Below are 23560 nucleotides of genomic sequence, written 5' to 3' on the forward strand. Positions count from 1 at the left end.
AAAATATATAATATTTGCTTTTGTTTTCTAATTCCTCTGAATTCTAAATCCATTCTGTTTTCTAAGTTACCTGATTAACCACCTTTTCTTCTTTATGGCTTGTCTTCTTGGCATGCACACCTATTCTGGCCTAATTCAAACCAAACAAGAAATATTTTCTCTGAGCCCCGAGATACTCTTTAGATATACTGCTTTCTTTCACCTTCCTTTTATAGTGAGACTTTTGGAAAGTGTTGTTTATACCCTGTTTCTATTTATAGACTAACTGTTCTCTCACTGAATTGATCGAAGGCCCTGGTAGCTGATAAGCAGAGCCATGGTGGGGGTTCATGGTGCATACAGCCTATTGCACTGGTTTTTATTTGCTTCAACTTAAGTAGTAGTGAAAATAAATACACTGGGAGCCAATACAGATATTATATTCCCAAATGCCCCCAGGGCTATAATAAGCCCTGCCTGACACCTGACATCTCACACACTAGTAAAGTAATGCTCAAAATTCTCCAAGCCAGGCTTCAACAATACGTGAACTGTGAACTTCAGGATGTTCAAGCTGGTTTTAGAAAAGGCAGAGGAACCAGAGGTCAAATTGCCCAACATCCGTTGGATCATCGAAAAAGCAAGAGAGTTCCAGAAAAACATCTGCTGCTGCTGCTGCTAAGTTCCTTCAGTCGTGTCCAACTCTGTGCGACCCCATAGACAGCAGCCCACCAGGCTCCTCCATCCCTGGGATTCTCCAGGCAAGAACACTGGAGTGGGTTGCCATTTCCTTCTCCAATGCATGAAAGTGAAAAGTGAAAGTGAAGTAGCTCAGTTGTGTCTGACTCTTTGCTTGTGGACTGCAGCCTACCAGGCTCCTCTGTCCATGCGATTTTCCAGGCAAGAGTACTGAAGTGGGTTGCCATTGCCTGCTCCGAGAAAAACATCTACTTCTTCTTCATTGATTATGCGAAAGCCTTTGACTGTGTGGATCACAATAAACTGTGGAACATTCTGAAAGAGATGGGAATCCCAGACCACCTGACCTGCCTCTTGAGAAACCTGTATGCAGGTCAGGAAGCAACAGTTAGAACTGGACATGGAACAATAGACTGGTTCCAAATAGGAAAAGGAGTACGTCAAGGGTGTATATTGTCACCCTGCTTATTTAACTTTATGCAGAGTACATCATGAGGAATGCTGGGCTGGAAGAAGCACAAGCTGGAATCAAGATTGCTGGGAGAAATACCAATAACCTCAGATGTGCAGATGACACCACCCTTATGGCAGAAAGTGAAGAGGAACTAAAGAGCCTCTTGATGAAAGTGAAAGAGAAGAATGGAAAAGGTTGGCTTAAAGCTCAGCATTCAGAAAACTAAGATCATGGCATCTGGTCCCATCACTTCATGGGAAATAGATGGGAAAACAGTGGAAACAATGGCAGACTTTATTTTTTGGGGCTCCAAAATCACTGCAGATGGTGATTGCATCAATGAAATTAAGACGCTTACTCCTTGGAAGAAATGTTATGACCAACCTAGATAGCATACTAAAAAGCAGAGAAATTACTCTGCCGACAAAGGTCCATCTAGTCAAGGCTATGGTTTTTCCAGTAGTCATGTATGGATGTAAGAGTTGGACTATAAAGAAAGCTGATCGCCGAAGAATTGATGCTTTTGAATTGTGGTGTTAGAGGAGACTGTTGAGAGTCCCTTGGACTTCAAGGAGATCCAACCAGTCCATCTTAAAGGAAATCAGTCCTGAATGTTCATTGGAAGGACTGATGTTGAAGCTGAAACTCCAATACTTTGGCTACCTGATGTGAAGAACTGACTCATTGGAAAAGACCCTGATGCTGGGAAAGATTGAAGGTGGGAGGAGAAGGGGATGACAGAGGATGAGATGGTTGGATGGCATTACCAACTCAGTGGACATGAATTTGAGTAAATTCCAGGAGTTGGTGACGGACAGGGAGGCCTGGCGTGCTGCAATCCATGGGGTCGCAAAGAGTTGGACACGACTGAGCTACTGAACTGAACTGACACCTGAATTTGCTAAGGGGGAACTGTGTTCACCACTTGGAGAACACACTAAGAATGGGTCAAGTCCTTACCACTTCCTTGCAATTGGTAGCCAGGCAAGCGATAGAGAGTGTTCAAGGGGGCTGGGAGAGGTTGGGAAGATATTAAGAATTCTATGAGAAGGATGAAGAGAGCTTCACATAGGTCCATATAAGAGCTTTGATAATAGGGTTGCCTGATTGATGGCGTTATAGGCCCAGGAAGCTTGTTCCTTTAATGAGAAGACTGTTTTTGATTTTTACTTTTGTTGCCATTCTGTATAATAAATCATGCCCTTTATACTTTATCAACATTAAGTTAATCTGTTAACTTTATTAATAAAGTTTATCAACATTAAGTTAATTACTCATCTGTTGCTGACATTCCATCAAACACTGATACCCCTGTGAAAGCCATACAAGCAAACACCCTTCACTGGTGTGATGATTGGAAAGGAGTATTAGGCTCCCTGCCTGCCCCCACTGCAAAATCTCCCAGTTACTTTTAGAGTTTTCAAAAGGGCAGCTCAAGTGATTTTATGACTAAGACTATTGGCTTCCTTCCTGAAGACATTTTTTCTGAAACATCTAGTTATGCCTTTGTGCACTGCCTAAAAAGACGCCTGGTGACACCTTGGCCCTTCTAGTGCTCATTTAAGATCACCAATGATACCACTCTAATGGCCAAAAGCGAAGAGGAATTAAAGAGCCTCTTGATGAGGGTGAAAGGGGAGTGAAAAAGCTGGCTTAAAATTTAACATTCAAAAAACTAAGATCACGGTATCCAGTACCATCACTTCGTGGCAAATAGATCGGGAAAAAATGTAAACAGTGACAGATTTTATTTTTTTGGGCTCCAAAATCATTGTGAATGGTGATGCAGCCATGAAATTAAAAGAAAAGTGCTCCTTGGAAGAAAAGCTATGACAGACTAGACAGCACATTAAAAAGCAGAGACATCACTTTGTGAACAAAGGTCCATATAGTCAAAGCTATGGCTTTTCCAATAGTCTGATGCTGGGAAAGATTGAGGGCAGGAGGAGAAAGGGGAGACAGAGGATGAGATGGCTGATGGTACCACTGACTGAGACATGAGTTTGGGCAAACTCCGGGAGATAGTGAAAGACTGGGAAGCCTGATGTGCTGTAGTTCATAGGGATGCAAGGAGTCAGGTACAGCTTAGCTACTGAACAACAACAATGATATGTGTGTCAAAGGTGTGGACTCCAGTTGGCCTCAGAGCTTTCAGTTGGGAAATCCAGACTTTGATAAGTATATGATTTGACTGTAAGGTATGTAAAACATGACTATGACTTCAAGGGCAGAGTCAAAGCAGTCTTAAATTGTTGGGAGACTGAATTTGGCACCAACATTTTGTGGGAAATTTAGCTATATGTATTAAAAACTTTTAAAGGAGCATACCTTTTGCCTCAGCAATTCCCTATTTGGAATTTACCTGAGTGTGTGTGTAATGACGGAGCTTATAAAGATATTTTGTGAATAACAGGGTTAAAGTACATAACAAACGCTGAATACCATGTGCCCATTAAATATAAAGTTGTAGAAAGATTCTGAATGACAGGGAAACTTGTTGCAAAATAGCTGCTGCGGCTGCTAAGTCACTTCAGTCGTGTCCGACTCTGTGCGACCCCATAGACGGCAGCCCACCAGGCTCCGCTGTCCCTGGGATTCTTCAGGCAAGAACACTGGAGTGGGTTGCCATTTCCTTCTCCAATGCATGAAAGTGAAAAGTGAAAGTGAAGTTGCTCAGTCGTTTCCGACTCTTAGCGACCCCATGGTCTGCAGCCCACCAGGCTCCTCCATCCATGGGATTTTCCAGGCAAGAGTACTGGAGTGGGGTGCCATTGCCTTCTCCCGTTGCAAAATAGAAGTTTTACAAAATATTAATATTAATAACTACCGTCTAGTGTGTGTGTGTGAAGAAAGCTGATCGCCGAAGAATTGATGCTTTTGAACTGTGGTGCTGGAGAAGACTCTTGAGAGTCCCTTGGACTGCAAGGAGATCCAACCAGTCCATTCTAGAGGAGATCGATCCTGGGTGTTCATTGGAAGGACTGATGCTAAAGCTGAAACTCCAATACTTTGGCCACCTCATGCGACGAGTTGACTCACTGGAAAAGACTCTGATGCTGGGAGCGATTGGGGGTGGGAGGAGATGGGGACGACAGAGAATGAGATGGCTGGATGGCATCACCGACTCGATGGACATGAGTTTGAGTGAACTCCAGGAGTTGGTGATGGACAGGGAGGCCTGGTGTGCTGTGGTTCATGGGGTCGCTAAGAGTCGGACACGACTGAGCGACTGAACTGAACTGAACTGAGTGTGTGTGTGCGTGCTCAGTTGTGTCCGACTCTCCACAAAGCCCTCAAGTCTTCCCTGTTTATAGAATTTTCCAGGCAAGAGTACTGGCATGGGTTGCTGTTTCCTATTCCAGGGGAACTTCCTGACCCAGGGATTGAACCTTGGTCTCTTGCCTCTCCTGCATTCAGTTCAGTTGCTCAGTCATGTCCGACTCTTTGAGACCCCATGGACTGCAGCACACCAGGTCTCCCTGTCCATCACCAACACCCGGAGTTTACTCAAACTCATGTCCATTGAGTCAGTGATACCATCCAACCATCTCATCCTCTGTCATCCCCTTCTCCTCCCACCTTCAGTCTTTCCCAGCATCAGGGTCTTTTGAAATGAGTCAGTTCTTCGTATCAGGTACCCAAAGTATTGGAGTTTCAGCTTCAACATGAGTCCTTCCAATGAACACTCAGGACTGATTTCCTTTAGGATGGACTCCTGCATTGGCCAGTGGATTCTTTATCACTGAGCTACCTAGGAAGCCCCAGCATCTATTAAGTGCTATCTGATATTATCAGTGCTTTACACACATTGTCTCATTTAATGTAACTATCCTGAGAGATCCTTTCCCCTGATTACCAATAACCACTTAAAGACTAAGGAACTAGTTCAGGTCTCCAGGGTTTGGGAGAGCCAGAATTCATACCCAGACTATCGACTAGAAAGATGATGATGTTCATCCCTGTACTTTGTATACAAGCCCATTTTTGTTTTTTAAGAAAGTAGGTATGCAGAGAAAAAGACTAAAAGCAGATGGTATGTGGCTGATGGGTACAGATGATTTTCATCTATTTCTTGATATGTAATAAGAGAGGGACAAAAAGCTTAGTTAAATGGAAAGGAAAAAGTGTTAGATTAAGAACACATCTAGGGACTTCCCTGGTGGTCTAGTGATTAAGACTCTGTGCTCCCACTGCAGGAAGCATTGATTTGATCCCTGCCCGGAACTAAGATCTTCATTGGCTGAAACAGTGGGTGCTGTGGGTTCAAAAAGAAGAGAACACATTCAGTAGTTGTCCCAATAACCAGGCACTATAAATACTGGGCAGTTATTCTGTTCAGAGAGTGTGAGCAGAGGGCAGTGGTCTGAGAAACTGAGAAACATTTATCCTCCTAACTTTTGACCTTGTGCAAAATGGCCTCATTTGGACCAGGTGGGTCATCTTAAAATTAGGAAGGTAGTCTTTAGGTTCCTCCCTCCCTAATATTCTGTTACTTACAATACCCAAACACTAAATGAGAAAACAGGGCATTTGAAAATAGTTGGTTTTGTTCAGTCACTAAGTCGTGTCTGACTCTTTCTGACTCCATGGACTGTAGCCGGCCAGGCTCCTCTGTCCATGGGATTCTCCAGCAAGAAGACTGAGTGGGTTGCCATTTCCTTCTCCAGGGGCTCTTTCTGACTCAGGGATCAAACCTGTGTCTCCTGATGATTGCAGGCGGATTCTTTACTACTAAGTAGGCAAAGTCTTTACCACTGAGCCACCTGTGAAGCTTAGCCGGAAGTAAAATGTTAACTTAAAAGTTAAAACGACTCATTTCTTTACAATGCAATGCAATTTTGAAACGCTGGCTTCGATCTTAAATTTTGGAACAGAATTTGATGGCAATGATATGCTTTAGAAAGCATTAGGAAGAGGTTATGAACTCTTTTCCTGAATCTGCACACACTCACATCTTTTCTACACGATCGGAGTATTGAACGGATGCATATATTACAGGTTTGTGAGGAACATATTTAAACTATTCATTGTAATATTTTCATTCAAAAAGTTTTGTTTCCCCCTCTGGACACCCTTAGATTCAGTTCCTGATTTCATTGGCAGTGGGACGTAGGGACCTCATTTCTCAGAAGCTCATTCATTAGAGACCGCCTACTTGCCCTGGGGGTGGACAATGTGTGTGAGAGGGAAAAACCTCGGTGCCAGGGTCCCCTGGTACTTAGGGGTTTGGGACACTGGCAGTGGCCAAATCCGCCCAGGCCAGACCAAGTATTGATCCGCCCGGGTAGCATTTTGTGGTCTCCAGGGGGTACTCCCCACTGTCTATTTCATACCAGCCCCGGAAGCAGGAGTTGTAGCTTTGTCCCCGCAAGCCCAGGGATAGTCATCTCCCTGATCCCTTCCCCGCGGCCGGGTGACGGTCAGGTCCAGTACCTGGCTGGGTCCACTTGCGTGAGAACACTTGCGTGCTGTCAACCCAGACTCCGGGCGCTTATCGCAGGCAGCACCACGCCTTTCACGGGCCCTGGAGCATCGACCCCGAGGGAGCAGGGGCGCGAGGGAGGGGCCGCTGCCGGGCGCTGTCCCGGTCAGCAGGCTAAAGCTTGCGAAGTGAAGCTGGAGTCCGTGCTGCCCGCGCTCGCTCGCTGGCCCGCCTCCGCCGCTCGCCGCCCGCTCTCTCCGACGTGACGGTAACCGGGGGCCGGCGCCTTCGCTCGCGGGGCGCGCGGGCGCGCTGGGTGGGCCGCCGCCGGGGGTCGCGGGTGTCGGTCGGGGAAGGCCGCCCCCGGCCGGGCTCCGCCGCCAGCGCCGGCTGCGTCCCGAATCCCGCGCTGTTACCGGGCGAGTCCCGAGCGCGAGGCGCTAGAGGGAGTCTCCGGCGATCAGACAGGGACTGGGGAGACGCTGAAAGGAGGAAAGGGGCCAGGAAGTTTCTGTAAAAGCTTTGCACCGTTTAGGAAGCGCTGTACGGATGCCTGATGTCATTGTTAAGTGGGAGCTGCTTCCGAAGGGTATATTTGGAAGGTCCGGCTGACTCAGCGATTTATATAAATGATTGTTAGTGCTCTGCCTCTGAGCACAACAGCTCCTGAGATTGAAGCCCTCGGTTAAAACTGAACCGCTAACTGAGTGAGTAAACTGTGAAAACCGTTTGGAATATGTGGCATGAAAGGTCCGTGGCTATTGGGTGTGCATTTGGTAGGCAATAGGAAACTGTACAATTGAAATGACTGGGTTTTAGTTATTTCCTCTCAGTTTCATTTGAAAGTGAGTATGGGACTCCCCTAAATTTAGACTCCCTCTCCCCCCCAACCCCCCTCCAGAAAACAGCTCCTTGGTGCAACCGATTTCGTGTCTGGTAGTGTGTGTTAGCCGGTTGGTAAAACTCTTACCTTTCCCCAAATGTATGATATTGGATAGATAAAAAGTTATTGGGTATGGAGGTAGCAGAGAAACTTGTTAATACTGGTACCTTTAAAGGGATTAACCGATATATTCCATGCCTATTTCTTCTCCCTAGGACATAAAGTTTGTCCACAACTTTGGTTGATGTGCTAAAGCATTATTGAGCTGCCTTTTGTAATTTTTCTGTGGATAGTTGACTCAATGATTAACTTCAAAAAATTAACCATCTTATTAAAAATACTTGTTGAAAATGCTACTGAAGTTAGAATACAGAAAAATATATAACCAAAAAAGTTAAATTGTAAATCTAGCAAACAGTTAAAAAAAATACCCATAATGTTGCTTCGTTTCATTTTCTCACTCAGTAGTAGAAATATAAAAGCTCATTCCACTTTCAGGAAAAAAAAAGATTTATAGTAACAAATATTTATTGGTCATCTTTGTTCTGGACCCTGGACATTTAGCTGAAACTCCCTTAGGTGCTGTTGCATCAAAGTGATATTAAAATACACTTACAGCCAAAATCAATTTCTACATTTATTTGTGTTAAGCGTTCATGAGCTTTTGAGGCAAGCCTAAGTATTACAAATGGAAAGAGAAATGCACAAAGAAAAGAGTCACAGTGGGATAGTACATTTGAATGTATGTGGACAGCAAATTAAAGTTATATCTTGGAAGTTAGAATAAAAATGGACCAGTCACACAATTCAGTGAGGACAAAGGCAAGAAATATACATGAGCTCCTTAGAGAAGCTTTTCCTGGCATCTACTTCTGAGGGAAATGTCTTATATCACAGAAGGCTGCAGACAAGACTGAAGTATAGCGGTGGAAGAGTCTCCTGGGTGCCCACCCCATAGTTCATGCAATCGTGCGTTTTCTAGGACTGCTTTCTGTAGTTGTCATTCTCCTTATCATAAGTATTATGAGAAACACTTGTAGGATGCTAAGCCTCTATGGTCCCACATGCTGTGGTTTGATAGTTTGGGAATAAATCTGGATTTTATAGAGGGGTAGGTAGACTTCATGTCTTCAGATACTCTGTTTCTCTCAAGCATTTCTGACAGAAGTTTGGTATCAGTTGAAGGCTTGCTTCTTGGAAGGAAAGTTATGACCAACCTAGACAGCATATTAAAAAGCAGAGACATTACTTTGCCAACCAAGGTCTATCTAGTCAAGGCTATGGTTTTTCCAGTGGTCATGTATGGATGTGAGAGTTGGACTGTGAAGAAAGCTGAGTGCCGAAGAATTGTTGCTTTTGAACTATGGTGTTGGAGAAGACTCTTGAGAGTCCCTTGGATGGCCAGGAGATCCAACCAGTCCATTCTAAAGGAGATCAGTCCTGGGTATTCATTGGAAGGACTGATACTAAAGCTGAAACTCCAATACTTTGGCCACCTCATGCGACGAGTTGACTCACTGGAAAAGACTCTGATGCTGGGAGGGACTGGGGGCGGGAGGAGAAGGGGACGACAGAGAATGAGATGGCTGGATGGCATCACCTACTCGATGGACATGAGTTTGGGTGAACTCCAGGAGTTGGTGATGGACAGGGAGGCCTGGCATGCTGCGATTCATGGGGTCGCAAAGAGTTGGACACGACTGAGCGACTAAACTGAATTGAAGGTTATATCAAGTGAGAAGTTTTATTCTATGTTGCTTACTGGGGTTAAAGGTTAAGGTTGAGTTCTTTTAGTGAAACTTAAAGAATCTGAATGACCATCGGTGATACAGGATACATAGGTCTGTGCTATGCTGTGCTTAGTTGCTCAGTCATGTCTGACTCTTTGCGACCTCATGGACTGAAGCCTGCCAGGCTCTTCTTTCCTTGGAAATTCTTCAGGCAAGAATACCTGAGTGGGTTTCCATGCCCTCCTCCAGGGAGTCTTCCCAACCCAGGGATCGAACCCATGTCTCCCTCATTGCAGGTGGATTCTTTACTGTCTGAACCACCAGAGAAGCCCAAGAATACTGGAGTGGGTATCCTATCCCTTCTCTGGGAACCCTGTTCAGACCCAGGAATCAACCAGGGTCTCCTGCATTACAGGTGGATTCTTTATCAGCTGCGCTACCAGGGAAGCCCATATAGGTATGTAGTAAGCTAAAGTTTGGAGAAGGCAATGGCAACCCACTCCAGTACTCTTGCCTGGAAAATCCCATGGATGGAGGAGCCTGGTAGGCTGCAGTCCATGGGGTCGCTAGGAGTCGGACATGACTGAGGGACTTCAATTTCACTTTTCACTTTCATGCATTGGAGAAGGAAATGGCAACCCACTCCAGTATTCTTGCCTGGAGAATCCCAGGGATGGGGGAGCCTGGTGGGCTGCCATCTATGGGGTCCCAAAGAGTTGGACACGGTTGAAGGGACTTAGCAGTAGCAGCAAGCTAAAGTTTATCCTTTTAAAAAATCACTTCTGAGTTCAGGATGTGAACCAATAATGATGGAGTATCTAGATGAATTTGGCATCATAGTTTTTTTTTTTTCCCAACAGCAGTTTTTTGAGATCTAATTCACATATCATACAGTTCATACCTATTTAAAGTGTACAGTCTCTGCAGTCTTGACATTTTCATCATTCTCGCTCCTAAAAACCAGTTAACACTCACTCCTCCTTCTCACCATAATCCCCTTAACCCCTGCAGTTTTTTGGAAACCAGTGTTCTGCTTCACAAGGAGACTATTAGAAAATGGACATCTAATTTTTGAGCCACATATTTGGCTTGTTTATAGAAATAAGTAAAATATTCAGAGAATCGTAGCATTGAAAGTTAGTGGTGTTCTCTTGTTTAAAATGAGGTGGGTGGGTGTGGGTGAAGCAGAAGTACTGCCTGCATCCCAATTCCAGTGAAGAAGTTTTGTTTTTGGCAAGAAGGGTGGAATGAAATCTTAAAACTCCATTGAAAATGCTGATTACTAGCTCAGTCCCTTTGCAACTGAAAAGACCTGTCACTCTTTAGAGCAATGGTTGGTTAGAAATTACTGCTTAGATGCAGGTAGCAGTAGGTAGTTCTCTGTCATTTCACAGGATTTAAGTTCTTATCTGGAAGCATAAAAACGAAAGTCTCTAGAAAGCAGCAAGCCCTGTTAGCGCCCTCTGAAGATACTTGAGTTGAGTGTCTTACAAGGAAAGAGGAAAGATTGCCTGAGGGGTACCCAAACTTCAGATATTTTGCACAGCAGACCTGTCTCTTCTCTTCTCGTCCTGCTGTGTGGGCAGTTCTACGCTGACCACACCCTGGCTTAACCCTGCTGCTGCTGCTGCTAAGTCACTTCAGTCGTGTCCGATTCTGTGCGACCCCATAGATGGCTATAGACCAGGCTCCGCCGTCCCTGGGATTCTCCAGGCAAGAACACTGGAGTGGGTTGCCATCTCCTTCTCCAATGTGTGAAAAGTGAAAGTGAAGTTGCTCAGTCGTGTCCGACTAGTAGCGACCCCATGGACTGCAGCCCACCAGGCTCCTCTGTCCAGGCGATTTTCCAGGCAAGAGTACTGGAGTGGCTTGCCATTGCCCTCTCCGACTTAACCCTAGAGGAGTGAAAAGAAGGGGTGCAAAAGGTAGAGGGACCACAGAATCCTTAGAAAGGGAGAATGAAGTATTTTATTTTACAACTTCTACTCCACCATCCCATATTAGTTTGGAATGCCATATGAGAGTTGGACCATAAAGAAGGCTGAGCACTGAAGAATTGATGCTTTCAAAATGTGGTGTTGGAGAAGACTCTTGAGAGTCCCTTGGACTGCAAGGAGATCAAACCAGTCAATCCTAAAGGAAATCACCCCTGCATATTCATTGGAAGGACTGATGCTGAAGCTGAAGTTCCAATTCTTTGGCCATCTGATGTGAAGAACTGACTCATTGGAAAAGACCCTGATGCTGGGAAAGATTGAAGGCAGCAGGAGAAGGGGACGACAGAGGATGAGATGGTCGGATGGCATCACCATCTCGATGGACATGAGTTTGAGCAAGATCTGGGAGTTGGTGATGGATAGGGAAGCCTAGTGTGCTGCAGTCCATTGGATCACAAAGAGTCAGACACGACTGAGCAACTGAACAGAATTGAAATTTAAAAAATTTTGAGAAGCTGAAGCAGTAGCTATATTTTCCATCCACATTTTTCTCCAATACTTTGGCCACCTGATGCGAAGAATGAACTCATTGGAAAAGACCCTGATGCTGGGAAAGATTGAAGGCAGAAGGAGAAGGGGGCGACAGATGAGATGGCTGGATGGCATCATCGATTCAATGAATGTGAGTTTGAGCAAATTCTGGGAGATAGTGAAGGACAGGGAAGCCTGGCGGGTTGCAGTCCATAGGGCCACAAAGACTTGGACATGACTGTGACTGAACAGCAGCAACAAAGATAAGATTACCAGGTCTTCAGAATTAATAAAAAGGAATGGCCATTAACTGGTGAATGCTTGCTGTCTGCAGGTGGTTTTTATATTTATTCTCATTTTTTGGTTACACCAAGCCTTTCAGGGAGGTATTGGAGTTTCGTACTTACAGAGGAGGAGACAGAGAATTGACAGGGTTATTATTGCAGGGACAAAGTACTTTATTAGAGTTCACCATCCCTTTCTTTTTTCTTTTTTAAACTTAGCCTGGCCATTTGTTTCACATTGTCTTTCCGTGCTCACAGAGCAGCTCAGTACATCGTAAAGGCGTGCAGGGACAGTGAAAAGAGGCTGTGAGAGCAGCGAGGCCCAGACCTACCTAACTTGGGTCTAGTCACTGTGCCATGAAATCTGTCATCTCTCTGGACCACAGTTTCTTCATGGCACTAGAGAATACAGGAATTTGAGCAAGAGGTCTGATTGTATTTAAGGAGTCCAGAAGTGGAATATGAGTTAGTAGAAATTGCCAGAATGGTAGTAAGTGTTAGGTATGCTGAGAATTCTTAGTATTCTTGTCTAATCCAACAAAAAAGGATTCTGCAAACCACCTACTTTGATTTAGAATCTTTCTGATCCATTTCTCCTGTTCATAACATAGAGAGACAGTTATATGTCTTTCTAGGATATCTCATATGATATAAATAGTTACCCCAAATAAACATATGTGCTTCAGAAACCTAAAGTAGTAGGCTAACTGTGGTTAAAAACTTAGTAGTATCATTTCATTATCACTTCAATCTAATTGTACTATTATTATCATGCCAGACCATTCACTGCTTCCATCTGGAATCTAAGCTATGAGTATAATCCATTTGATATGTGCAATGTTGTTTTATACCCAGCTATTACTAGCAACCTAGGGCCAGGTGACTCATTACATTTGCTACAGTGTATGTGCTGTTTAGCTCTTTCCTCGAGCTACAAGCTATTCCTTGTGTTCTGATTTCATACTTAGATATATACCTTCCCTCTCCCCCAGTGAGATATGTTCTATCTAGCCTCCTAGAATGCCACCCCTACCCAGAAGTAAATTCACGTGGTTTGAATTTTTCACCAAAAATAAAATTGCTCTTCTCTCCCTCTATAATATGAGAAACTAGGAAAAGAGATCTTTGGTGCATTAGTCTTTATAAAACAATGCTTTTCCAAATATATACAGCTGTGGCTGGGTTGCATAGGTCTTGATGAGGAAGTTTTAAAGAACAAAGATGGCAGTTTAAGTCTAACGTTACACTAGCATTATAAATATTGGGGTTATTATTTTTTTAATTTTGAAATCATTTTTAGACTTACTTAAATGTTGTAGAAAATGGTACAGAGAGTTCCAATAACATCTTATGTAACTATAGTAGCATTGTTGAAACTAAACTATAAAGTTATTTGGATTTTATCAGCTTTTCACTATCTTTTTTTTCTATTCAGGATCCAGCCTCAGAGCTCACATTGCATTTGATTGTTGTATATCTTTAATTTCCTTCAAACTATGACAACTCCTCAACCTTCTATTGTTTTTCCTGACCTTGACACTTACAATGAATACTGTTCAGTTATTTTCTAGAATGTCTTGCAATTAATACTGCATATTTTCTCATGATTAGATTGAAGTTATGCATTTTAGGAAGAAATTGGAGAAGGAAATGGCAACCCACACCAGTATTCTTGCCTGGAAAATCCCATGGATGGAGAAGCCTGGCAGGCTATCGTCCATGGGGTGGCAGAGTCGGACACGACTGAGCAACTTCACTTTCACTAGAAGTAATCCCAGTGCGTCATATCAGGGGTACATGATGTCTTATTACTGATGTAAACTGATGTAAACTTTAGTTAAGTGCTGTTTGTCAGGTCCCTGATAGTTATCATTTTTCCCTTTGTATTTAATATATATCATGGGAGAGAAACTTGGGCCCTGCAAATATCCTGTCTCTCCTTAAGTCTTTATTCACTAGTTTTAGTCCGTTGGTGGAACTGGATGTACGTGGTACTGTGTTGTTCTAACAGTGATTTAAAGATTGTTTTTCTCATTACTTCTCTTTATTGATGACAATTTTATAAGGAAGAGCTGTTCCTTCATTTGTTCAACTGTATAAATATAGACTCATGGATATTTATTTTATTGTATAGGTTATAATTCAATACAGTCATTATTTAATTGCTGATCAAATGGTTCCACCATTGGCCACTGGGAGCTCTTCTTTCAAGTTGGCCCCTGTGCCCTTTTGGCATACCACCTCCCCATCCTCCCTTTTAATAAAGCATTTCCTTGCTTTCTGTTATCATGAAATGCTCCAGGCTCATTTTTCTATTTTCCATGCCCCGACCCTGGCATCAGCCATTTTTCCAAGGCACTCTGGTTCCTTGTTTTGGAGGCTGTTATTGTAAGAAACCAAGATCTGGGTACTAGGTATGTTACTGAAGTTGCTTTGAACTTTTTAAGTTTCATAGATTTGTGACTTAGCAAATGCATCTCTACAGGAGGAGTAATGCCTTAAATTTCAAAGACTCTAGAGACCATAGTTGCCAATTTTCATTCAGTCTCTTATGGGAAAGAAATAAAATTGGAAGGGCTAGAATTTTAAAAGTTCCCAGTTTTTCTCAAATGAAGACCTGTAAGTGTTTATAAAACAAATAGAATAAACACATTAATTTTTATTTACTCAGGCTCTGATAAGAAAGTAACTTGTTATTTACTGAATATATTTGAAGGGCAGATATGAATAGATCATATCTTTCAGAAATGCAAAATGTCTTTAAATGAATTGTGAGATCCTGGCCCCCACTTGCCCCCACACACAGACTTCTGGGTAAGTCTTTGAGCCTACTTTCTAATTCTGAAAAGAAAGGTTTTAGGCAAGATTTTCATTTCTCTTGCCTCTTAGTGGGCTCAGAGGACCCCTTAATATCCAGAAATTTTGGACCCTTTCTCTATATTTTAGTTATAATTTTAGTGTGTGTTTATTGGTTCACTGGTTAAAAAGATTCAGTTTAATTTCAGATCTGATTTATGTTAATCAGGCCAGCTTACTTTTAATATTGAAATTTGCTCAGTTAAACTTTATTTTAATCTAAGCCAGTCCAGACCATGTACAGAAGTCTTTTCTAAGGGTTCCATTTCCACAAACCTTCTTTAACTTTCGTTTTACTGTTAGGTTTTGTCCTATGCTTTTCCTGTCTCTCTCTCTAGGATAAAATTGCTTTCTTTTCCCTCAACAAATTTTATTTTCATTTCTTATACCTTTTTTCCTTTCATGCAAAGATGTTTTCCTTACCAATTTTAGTTGTCTCAATTACGTGCACTAACCAGAATTCTAACTTTTTAAAAACCTTAATTTCTAGTGAAAACTAAGAAGTATGCAATTATCAACTGTTTTTTGATTATTATTCTGTAGATTGGCAAAATCACAAATACTGTTTATGAACTAAAAAATGTGTTGTTTTTTAATGAAAATTTTTCAATGTGATATTTTTATTAATAAACCTAAATATCTTCTGTGTAAAAAGGCAGCCTATGTTGAGTAATTAATGTTTCAGTATCTTATTTTATTTGGGAATGATCTAGATATTTAAACAGAGAAGGACATGGAAACCCACTCTGGTATGCTTTCCTAGAGAATCCCGTGGACAGAGGAGCCTGGTGGGCTGCTCTCCATGGGGTTGCACAGAGTCAGACACGACTGAAGTGACTTAGCATGCATGCATGAACAAAGAAGGAAATGGCAACCCACTCCAGTGTTCTTGCCTGGAGAATCCCAGGGATGGAGGAGCCTGTTGGGCAGCTGTCTGTGGGGTCGCACAGAGTCGGACACGACTGAAGTGACTTAGCAGCAGCAGCAGAAGCAGATATTTAATAATTTCCATCATTTCACTTAATTTAGCAAAACTATAAATATTAAGTCACCAAAAATCTGGAGAAACTATTTTTAAGTAGACAAACCATAAGATATAATTATTCTTAAAGAATTTACCTAAAAATTGTTACTCCATTTATATCTGTTGAATTATAGTTATGTTTAGATTACCCATGAAAACTAATGATACATTACACAAAATAAGCCATCATTTCAAGATATTTTTCTTGAGAATTTTATAACAGAGATAGTATGATCTACTTAACTTTTGGTCAACCTAGGTGCAATAAAAGTAAGAATGGTCTATATTCATTAAGCCAACAAATTTAAACTTTAAAACTGATTGTTAGTATAATATTGACTATTTCCTAGATCACAGGAACTTGAAATTTATTTGGGTTGACTTTCTTTTAAGCAACTTAATTAAAAAAGTTTTTTTTTCAAGATTTTTTATTTTTAATTTTTTGGCCAAGCCCTGCAGCATGTGGGATCTTAGTTCGCTGACTAGGGATCATTCCTAGGCCCCTTGTCAGTGAGCACGTAGAGTCCTAACCACTGGCTACCAGGGAATTTGCAGGCTAGTTTTTTATTATATTTAAAAAATATCCATTTGTAAGTGATTACTTTGTCAACAAAGGTCCGTTTAGTCAAGGCTATGGTTTTTCCAGTAGTCATGTGTGGATGTGAAAGTTGGACTATAAAGAAAGCTGATCGCAGAGGAATTGATGCTTTTGAACTGTGGTGTTGGAGAAGACTCTTGAGAGTCCCTTGGATTGCAAGGAGATCCAACCAGTCCATCCTAAAGGAGATCAGTCCTGGGTATTCATTGGAAGAACCGATTTTGAAGCTGAAACTCCAATACTTTGGTCACTGGATGCAAAGAGCTGACTCATTTGAAAAGACCATGATGCTGGGAAAGATTGAAGATGGGAGGAGAATGGGACGACAGAAGATGAGATGGTTGGATGGCATCACCGACTCAATGGACATGAGTTTGGGTAGACTCCGAAAGTTGGTGATGGACAGGGAGGCCTGGCGTGCTTCTGTCCATGGGATCACAAAGAGTCAGACACAACTGAGCAAATGAACTGAACTTTTACATCAGTTCAGTTCAGTTCAGTCGCTCAGTCGTGTCCGACTCTCCGCGACCCCATGAATCACAGCTTGCCAGGCCTCCCTGTTAAATACAGCTTTTTTATATGTGTAATTTTGATAATATTATCTGGAGTTAGGAACATATCATATGTATAATGTACACATAGAAATATAAAAAAGCATAACTAGAGACCTCATAGCTTCATTTGAAAACTTAGTCATGTATCAGTTATTGCATTATAAATTTACTAGTTTATAAATAACAATTTGAATAAGTTAAATATATTTGCTCAGATGACTAAAGCTTTTCACTGTTTGTGGAGAATATTTTAAGGTTTGTATTTGTCCTTGATAAATCCTGAAGGAGGCTGTGAATTAGATTTGGTGAGGGATGCTTTCCAGCAGTTTGAGTTCAGCAAAGCCTGCTTCCTCTCTCTTTCTCTTTTTTTTTTTTTTTTGGTGCAGGTTCTGCCTGATTGAGCTAATTCAGCTCAGTCTCAGGTCCTTGTGGGATGTACTTACATTTCTGATATGTAGAGATTTGTAAGACAAGACAGTTGCTTTTAATTCCTCAGAGAACTGGTCTGCCATCTATACGGTACAGAAAGATTGATTTGCCCAACTACATTTTCTTTATTTGCTTCTTTATATCAGTAAAAAGATTTCCAACTACAGTGAAAATCAAGAGTTATATGTTCTAGAACTTTAGGGTTCAGTTTATCCTGCTTTCCAAACTTTGCACAAGCCATTCAGTAAAGGCACTCTTTTTGAGTATACAAATTAAACCCAGAACAGTTTACCCTAGGGGCTAAAAGTCTTCATTCTTTTTATTAACTCCTGAATATTAGCCCCCAGTTTTATTTCATATTGTGTAGGCTCAGGTAACCCTATTGATTTTCCTTAGTGTGCTCTATCTTACACCAGGCAAGGGAGACCTAAGTTTATCCCATAATATAATTGGCAGAAGAGATTTAACCATCTTATATAAAGCCCATTTAAACTTACCAACTTTTTAATCATTCATCTCAATTCTCTCAGCTTTTTTATCTGTACTTTTAACCTGCATTAAGTCCCCATCAACCTGTCTTGGTCTTATACAGAGTCACAGAAATGTTTCTTTTTATCTCCCTGACCACGTTATCTGTTTTTATGTAAAAGGCTTTGGGTTTCCCAGCTGAGGGTTTAAGTTGAGGAACTCAGGACTTTTCATTGATATTTTAACTTGATTAATTGCCTAACTGTTGCCCCAAGCAATTGAATTTTCTAGCAGCCTTTTAAATATGTATATGTTTTGCTGTGCTTAATTGCTCAGTGTGTCTGACTTTTTGTGACCCCCATGGAGTGTAGCCCACCAGGCTCCTCTGGCCATGGGGGATTCTCCAGGCCAGAATACTGGAGTGGGTTGCCAGGCCCTCCTCCAGGGGATCTTCCTAACCCAGGGATCGAACCCAGGTCTCCTGCATTGTAGGCAGATTCTTTACTGTCTGAGCCATCAGGAAAGCCCAAACTGGCGTAAATAGAGTGGACTTGTTTGGGGTTCTTTAATGATGGGGACTGATAGGGAGTCCCTTTGGCCATCCAGCCTTAGCGTTGTATCAAAATGTTTGTTTTGATACATTTATTTATTGCTTTATTTATCCCATTTCTTAACCATCTAAAGATTTTTATTGTTTTGGAACAAATCCCTTTAAAATTTCTACCTTGTCAGGAAGATGTCTCTAGATTTCTCTGCAGTTTTTTCTTTTTCCTGTTAATCAACCTAATTAATAATCTAATGCTTTTATTAGCATCTGTAAGACCCATTGAGGGGAAATTGACCATAGATTCAGCTTCCCAAACTTTTGTTGTTGTTGCTCTTTGTTTGTTTAAACTAAGGGAGTTATTAAGGTTAGCCATTATATTTTTTTGTATCCACTTTCTACTTTGGTCTTTTCATAGGTGCCAGTAATCCAGCTGTTAATAGTGAGAGTTCTCTAAAAATTTACCAGTTTAGAAGTTTCTTCAATTTTAATCTCTGTTGTCTGGCCATTGTCTGAGCTCTCATAACACAGGGAGGAGAAAAAAGTCTTAAGAAGATCAAGTAAAACATTTATATCTCAAAGACACAGTGGGAGAAATGCTAGTTCCTCATTTGAAAAGTTTTTTGTCCCTTTAAGGTCAGAGTTCTGAGAAGATGTTTTATCAAGCTGGCCTTTTCTAGCTGCACACACGCACAGAAAAATTAACTCTGGAGTGTTAAAAGGACCCACATTTGGTCCTTTTTAAGGTGAGATTCCTTTTATTCCCAACAAAGTAGGTACTTGTAGGAATAAATTCTGTACATGCACGATAAAGTCTTCCCAGTGTCTCTCAACTGTGGTAATCCAGTTTTCAACTGAGCAAAATCTTTCCATTGTCAGTTCATCTGGGATAACCCAGGTACCTCTTCTTGAAATTAATTTTAAGGAAAATCTACTCCTCCAGTGAGGATTTTATTCACCACCAAATAAAACTAAGGATAATCAGCCAATAGTGGAGATCCAGGACCCAGAAGAGACTTACCTAAATTCATCTGGACTCTGAGGAGGTGGCTAGGCACAAGAGATCTTTGCTGTTACCAAGGCTCCAGATTCCTGTAGAGTTCGGGTGAGGGAGAGAAGTCTGCTCTGGGTCCCTTTGTCGCTAACTAAAGCGGTCGACTGAAGAAAAATGCACAACCTAAAAGTTGCAAGTTAAGTTTTATTTGAGGACCTTAGTGAGGACTGTGGTTGAGGAGACAGCCTCTCAGATTGCTCTGAGGAACTGCTCCAAAGACAAAAGAATAAGGGAGTAGCCAGGATATTTAGGAGATTTTGCTGAAATGAAAAACAACAACAGGAGAAACCAAACCATGTAGTCAAACATCAAAGATAACTGATAGTCACAAAAAATAGACATTACTAGTTAATGATTGTAGTGTTTTCTGTATGAGAAGATACAAGACTCTGGGCTCATTGTAATTATTCCTTAGATATGCATCTTAACTATCTAGGGCCAGTGCCCAGAACACATAATGCTTCCTCTTTTCTCCATCCTAATTTCTCCTCAGCTGTACCAGAGGGGTTTGGAGAATGTGGCTGCAGTGGCTAATGGCTTGATCCTTGTTTACCAGAATAAGAGGCAACATTCTTTGTTTACTAGAATGGCAGGCAACATTCCTTGTCCACATCTGTCAGTTTCCTCTTAAATGTAAATGAGTGTGAATGTAAATGAAAAATGAATATAAAGTGTAAATGAGTTTCCATGGACCTGAAGCTGGACCATTATCATACTTGCCCTTGTTTTCCCTTAATTGGGCAGATTTGGGGGAGGTAGAGAGTGGGGTTGCTCTGGAATGGGGCAAACAGTAGAGTCATTATAAAACTTGCATTGACTGTGACCTTGCTGTGGGAATAGGTGCCTTTTGCTTATTGGAATGCTGGATCTTCCTTACTCTCCCAGCCCCACTCTCTTGTGGATAAAGGCTGCACACCAAGGGTACTTCTGGCATCCTAAGATATACATCTGAATATACTCTTCCTTAGAAACCAGATAATGTTTTTACATACAGTTTCAGAGTGCTTGTTTTGTGTCTGGTATTGTATTCAAGAGGTTTCCCTGCTGGCTTAGATGGTAAAGAATGTGCCTGCAGTGCAGGACCTGGCTGTCATAGGCAGGACAGTGTCCCCATCTTGGCTCTTGAATGACGACAGTAGCCTTTATGTGGTCTCCCTGCTCTGCTCCTCTCTCCAGCACCCCCACCCCACCCCCAAGCAGAGTGATCTTTTTAAACATAATTAGATTATGTTATTCCTCCACCCAGAAGCCAACTGCCAGAGTTGACCTGAACCTCTGACTTCATATCCTATACTCTCCCTCCCTCTGCTTCAGTCCCACTGGCTGTGCTTATTCCTTAGGCTGGCACTTGATCTGGCATCACACCTCCAGAGAGCCACCCTCAGGTTTCTGCTCAAAGGCCTCATTGGGAAGGCCTTCCCTGACTTCGTTTCCTCCTTCACTTTTATTTTTTTTCTCTTTAGCACTGCTGACTCTTACATTTTTCATCAAAAGGAAAAAGGAATAGGAGTTAGGGACACACCCCCATGCAGTCAAAAATCCATTATAACTTTTGACTCCTCCAAAACTTAACATGTATTTTGTATGTTATATGCATATCTACATATATTTTATCATTCATGACATGTCTAACTTTCTTGATTTTTTTCAATATTTCAAGTTTTTCAAATTGTTGCAAATCTTTTGGGAAAAAAAAATCTTCCAATATATTTATTGAAAAGAAATCCGCAATATAAGTGGACCTGCACAGTTCAAATCTGTTAAAGGTATGGCCAAATGCAAGTTCATATGCTCGACATACAGTGAGGCCAAACTGAAACATTGGAGTTTGGAACAGAGAAAGGTTTATTGCAAGGACCAGGAAGAAGAATGGGTGGCTGTACTCAAAAGATGTGAAATCTCTGATGGTTTTCAGGGAAGTGTTTTTATAGGCAAAATTTGGGGTGAAGGCTGCAGGGTGTGTGACTTCTGATTGGTTGGAGATGAGTTAACATGGTGGTGTATCAGGAATCTTGTGCTCAGCCTGAAGTTACCATTGTCCATCCTGGTGGGGGCCTTAGTTCCTATAGAAAAACTCAAAGATATTTTAATGTATATCCCTTGAGGAGGAACCAGGACCCTGCTCCGTGGCTGTCCTGTTGTTTCTTGACTGCCTTTCCTTGGTTTCTGCATTCCTTCACTCTTCTAATTAGCAACCATTTGAATCTGCCCTTTGAAACTCAGGGAAGGTCTGAGAAGCTGAATTTTTTTCCCTACCAACAAGAAACAGGGGATACAGAAAGACTTTTGTATGCAAGAGGGTCACACAGGGTCCTGCCAGGTTTCAAGGGTCAGTTGTAGTTCCATAATGTATCAGTTCAGTTCAGTCGCTCAGTCGTGTCCGACTCTCCGCGACCCCGTGAATCACAGCACGCCAGGCCTCCCTGTCCATCACCAACTCCCGGAGTACACTCAAACTCATGTCCACAGAGTCGGTGATGCCATCCAGCCATCTCATTCTCCGTCGTCCCCTTCTCCTCCCGCCCCCAACCTTTCCCAGCATCAGAGTCTTTTCCAGTGAGTCAACTCGTCGCATGAGGTGGCCAAAGTATTGCAGCTTCAGCTTTAGCATCAGTCCCTCCAATGAACATCCAGGATTGATCTCCTTTAGAATGGACTGGTTGGATCTCCTTGCAGTATAAGGGACTCTCAAGAGTCTTCTCCAACACCACAGTTCAAAAGCATCGATTCTTCGGCGATCAGCCTTCTTCACAGTCCAACTCTCACATCCATACATGACCACGGGAAAAACCATTGCCTTGACTAGACGGACCTTGGTTGGCAAAGTAATGTCTCTGCTTTTTAATATACTATCAAGGTTGGTCATAACTTTCCTTCCAAGGAGCAAGCGTCTTTTAATTTCATGGCTGCAATCAGCATCTGCAGTGATTTTGGAGCCCAAAAAAACAAAGTCTAACACTGTTTCCACTGTTTTTCCATCTATTTCCCATGAAGTGATGGGACCAGATGCCATGATCTTTGTTTTCTGAATGTTGAGCTTCAAGCCAACCTTTTCACTCTCCTCTTTCACTTGTATCTAATTAAAGAGAGGACTAGGATTAAATTGAGGGACTTCCCTGGTGGTCAAATGATTAAAACTCTGCCTTCTAATGTAGGGGGTGTGAGTTGAATCCCTGGTCAGGGAACTAAGAACCCAGATGTCTCAGGGTGTGGCCAAAAAGTAAAAAAATATTAATGATAAAACATTTTTTAAAAAGATTAAATTTAAAAAGGGACAGGAAACAGATCTATGGTTGTCATGGGCTGGCATGGGAGAGGGAATTTCTTTGGGGTGATAGAAATGGTCTGTGTCCTACTTCTCATGGTTACATGTCTGTATACATCTTTAAAGTCCAAAAACTGTACTTAAAGAGGATATTTGACTGTCTACAACACTGTTCACTGTTGACACGTTTAGAATAAATATGACAAAAAACAGAGATTAGGCTGAACCATGAGTGGAGTTGGTGTTATGTTGGAAGGCAAGTTATATGTACCAAAACGTTCCCCCTCTTGTTTGTTATCTATTCCTTTTTCCTCTGTGTGGTGTGTGTGTGTGTTGTGTGTGTGTTAGTCACTCTGTTGTGCCTGACTCTTTGGGACCCCATGTACTGTAGCCCACCAAGCTCCTCTGTCCGTGGGATTCTCCAGGCAAGAATTTCAGAGTGGGTTGTCATTTCCTTCACTAGGGGATCTTCTTAACCCAGGGGTCAAACCCGGGTCTTAACCATCTGAGCCATAAGTCTCCAATTCTCCGTGAATCCCTCACTGGTCTTACTGTGTATCTCAGTGCAGGAAGGACGGGGATCTGTTGAATGAGTGAGGAGATGGCTGAGGGTACCTGTGGAGCTTCCACAGTTAAGTCTTAGCTCCCTACAGGGCATACGTCACTCTCTGATGGCCTTTGCTGCCTCTCCAGCCTTATTTTCTTACTGCCCTTTCCCCAAAGCTGAACTTTAATGAACTTATCAACTAAAAAAAGGTCACAACCTAAAAGTTGAGGGTTATGTTGTATTTGGTGGGAATTTTTAGGGCTTCAGGCCCCAGAGGCAGCATTTCGAGTAGCCTTGAGAGA

At 42.1% G+C, this 23560-nt stretch overlaps 1 protein-coding gene across 4 annotated transcripts in view; it reads left to right on the plus strand.

Moving 5' to 3' along the window:
* Window positions 1–23560, plus strand: part of ABCG2 (ATP binding cassette subfamily G member 2 (JR blood group)) — a 148313-nt gene that overhangs the window by 71830 nt on the left and 52923 nt on the right. The window contains exon 1 of one of the 4 annotated variants that reach the window (XM_055434255.2): window positions 6241–6822. The exons of 2 other annotated variants lie outside the window; for them this stretch is intronic. The gene's annotated coding sequence lies outside the window, so the exon portion shown is untranslated. Of the gene's footprint in view, window positions 1–6240; window positions 6823–6850; window positions 7262–23560 lie in introns of those variants that run through there. One more of the 4 variants, XM_055434253.2, reaches the window with a different exon arrangement.

The sequence above is a fragment of the Moschus berezovskii genome, chromosome 5 (assembly GCF_049115385.1).
Source record: "Moschus berezovskii isolate FMDL1 chromosome 5, NW_MosBer_1.0, whole genome shotgun sequence".
Taxonomy (NCBI): Eukaryota; Metazoa; Chordata; class Mammalia; order Artiodactyla; family Moschidae; genus Moschus; species Moschus berezovskii.